Here is a 3,735-nt window from a genome sequence, read left to right on the forward strand (position 1 = left end):
CGACGCTGTAAAGGTTGGCAGGAGCAGCGTTGTATCTACCACGTCGACAACGATGAGTATTGGCGGCATGGTGATCTGGATCTCGACGACGGATGTGGCTGGATGGACAAGCACAAGGCGGTTGGGCTGTTTGGCGCCGTGGCAGCGTTGATGACAGGCCTGGCAAGGTTGATGCATCAGTACCTACTATGAAGTTGGATCGGTGGAAGATGGCGGCACTGACCCATGAGAGTGCGTCGGACCGTCTGTGTCCCAGACCCGGTATGTGGCTGGGCTAGGGCCTCCGGTTTTACATGTTAGGCTTAGGTGAGAGATCTGAGTAATTGGCTCAGTATTTCTGCACCCCTCCATCAAATGGATAGGAGTAGCGACAAATATTGCAAAGATGACGGATTCAGACATATTGATGTAATGCTTCTGCACCCCTTCATCAAATGGATAGGAGTAGCGGCAAATATTGCAAAGATGACGGATTCATACATATTGATGTAATGCTTTGTAAGGTCTTCGTGAATAATTAATAAACAGATATGCTATTTCACATCTAGATGTGAAATAGCTACCTCACATCTAAGTCTAGAGTCATTGGATCTCTTCTTTCTTTAATATTTGCACAAACATGATTGTCTCGCTGGTGCCGTCGCTCTTTTTGTGCCCGCGTAGCTGCTTGGTTCTTGGGCCCATGTCATTAGGTGTTGTTTGTTGGCCCATTGCCCCCTGCATCAGGATTTGGGCCTGTTTTTCTTTTCTCTTGTCCCTGCTCATTCCGTTTGCACGTCTACCTGAGTTGTCCGATCACCTCAATAAAAAGTGAGTTGTTCGTTTGCCCCAAAAAAATGCGAGTTGTCATGATTTTATAAAAAAAAGTGTTATAGTTTTGTTAGCTTCTTTATTTCTTTCTTTCTTTTTAATTTTGTTTTTATTATTTCCTTTTTAAATTTTTTAAATTTTTGGGAATATTTTATAACGGGATTAGCTATGTCACATCTAAGTTGTCCACCACAGGATCTAGCTGCTCTAAGATTCATGGAAATTTATTTTTTGTCTCGCACTGCTGTTTTCCTGTGTCACCACCTTTTGTCGGGTCGTGCGTTCTCTCAAGCAGCGCCTCGCGTTTCGTTGTTGTCCATGTTACGTGTGCTTTATCCCTGGTGGGCCGGTGGCATTTTTCTTGTAACGTTCAGTGCTTCGAAGGGCCGGTGACCACAAGATCTAGTTGTCGAAGGTATTATTTGCCAAAATTACGTGCCTTTTTAATCCCCGGTGAAATGACGACAATTTTGGGCTGCTTTGATTTTGTTTTGTTTTTTTATCTTTGGGCTGCGGTATTCAATTGTTTGCCTATGAATGGAGCGGTTGTGGGAACAAATAGACGAGCATATCTTTTTATTTTCCTTCCCTATTTTATTTTAGTTTTTTGCTTTTTATTTTACTTCTCTTTTTAAATTTAATTATCCTTTTTCTAGTTTATGGATATTTTTAATTTCATGAATATTTTTCAAATTCATGAAGATTTACTTTTGCAAATACATTTGAAATTCATGGACAGTTATATTTTTTGAGTATTTATAAATTTTCATTTTTCCAAATTAATGTTGGGATTTTTGCAATATTACTTTAAAATAAAATTCAAATTCATGTCCTGGTTGCGAGTCCATCCTTCATACACAACAAGGTATGACCCATTATCCGTCCTGCTTGCAAATCCATCCTTGATATGCAAGTGGAAGCCCGACCCCTTTTGCCCTAGTTGCAAGTCCACACCCAACTTGTAATAGACAAGTTGTTTGTTACATCCTAGTTGCAAACCCACATTTAACTCGCAACTGAGCCCGTGTTTTCTTTTTACTATACAGAGTAGGGCAAAACCCCACTGCAATTTTTATATTATTTCAAAAAAGAGAAGTGTAGCAGTACAAAGAGGCTTGAGATAAGCCAAAAACAAATAAGTAAAAAAACTAAAAGCTACTAAATTACAAGACAAGGCTGTCAAGCCAGAGACAGAAAGCTCTAGCATAACTCTTCTTAATTCTAAACCTTAGCAAATTGAGCTCCTCCAAAAAGATGGCTTTCCATCTCTGTATGCTTGGTTGAATGGCTTGAAAAATGAGATTGTTCCTAGAGATCCAGATGGCCCAGGACGCTAGGATGATGATTTCCATGAAGAAAGGCGCATGAAGTTTTGTTTTTCATCCAAGCTATATGTCCAATCTTGACTCGCAACTAGGCTGGTAGTTTTTCATCCCAATTGCAAGTCCACATCATCTTGCAACTGGGCTTGCAGTTCTGCCAATTGCAGCCCACCCTCGAGTTGCAAATGGGCTCGTAGTTTTCCCAGTAGCAAGTCCACCATTGACTCGCAATTGGGTATGTGTTTGTTTTTCATTTCAGTTGTAATTCCACCCTTGACTCACAGGTGGGCCATAGTTTGTTTCATCCCAATTGCAAGTCCATCTTTGAGTCGCAACTTGGCTCGTAGTTTTGTAGTTGCCATAGTTGCAAGTCCGCCCTCGATTCGCAACTTGGCTTGTAGTTGTCCCAGTTGCAAATCCACCCTCGACTCGAAACTGGGCATGTATTTTGTGTCATCTGAGTTGCAAGTCCACCGTTGACACGCAACTGGGCCTATGCTTTGTTTTTCATCTGAGTTGCAAGCTCACAACTCGGTTTATAGTTCGTTATTGTCCTGGATGCAATTGCGCCCTCGACTCGCAAATGGTATCATAGTTTGGTGTAGTTGTCCCATTTGCATATCTGCCTTGACACGCAATTGGGCTTGTAGTTTTTTTCATCTTAGTTGCAACTCCACCCTTGAGTCGCAACTGTGTCTTGATACGTCCATTTTGCATCATGCTTTTATATTGATATTTATTGCATTATGGGTTGTTACTACACATTATATCACAATACTTATGTCTTTTCTCTCTTATTTTATAAGTTTTACATGAAGAGGGAGAATGCCGGCAGCTGGAATTCTGGACTGGAAAAGGAGCAAATATTAGAGACCTATTCTGCACAACTCCAAAAGTCCTGAAACTTCACGGAGATTTGTTTTGGAATATATAAAAAATATTGGGCGAAGAAAGCACCAGAGGGGGGCCACCTGCCATCCACAAGGGTGGAGGGCGCGCCCTACCCCCTAGGCGCGCCCCCTACCTTGTGGGCCCCCTGGCAAGCCTTGACGCCCATCTTCTGCTATATGGTGTGTTTTGACCTGAAAAAATTAGAAGGAAGCTTTCGGGATGAAGCGCCACCGTCTCGAGGCGGAACTTGGGCAGAACCAATCTAGGGCTCCGGCGGAGCTATTCTACTGGGGAAACTTCCCCGCGGGAGGGGGAAATAGAAGCCATCGTCATCACCAACGATCCTCTCATCGAGAGGGGGTCAATCTCCATCAACATCTTCACCAGCACCATCTCCTCTCAAACCCTAGTTCATCTCTTGTATCCAATCTTTGTCTCAAAACCTCAGATTGGTACCCATGGGTTGCTAGTAGTGTTGATTACTCCCTGTAGTTGATGCTAGTTGGTTTATTCGGTGGAAGATCATATGTTCAGATCCTTAATGATAATTAATACTCGTCTGATTATGAACATGAATATGCTTTGTGAGTAGTTACGTTTGTTCCTGAGGACATGGGAGAAGTCTTTTTACAAGTAATCATGTGAATTTGGTATTCGTTTGATATTTTGATGAGATGTATGTTGTCGCTCCTCTAGTTGTGTTATGTGAACG

This window comes from Aegilops tauschii, chromosome 6, assembly GCF_002575655.3.
Source record: "Aegilops tauschii subsp. strangulata cultivar AL8/78 chromosome 6, Aet v6.0, whole genome shotgun sequence".
NCBI classification, from domain to species: Eukaryota; Viridiplantae; Streptophyta; class Magnoliopsida; order Poales; family Poaceae; genus Aegilops; species Aegilops tauschii.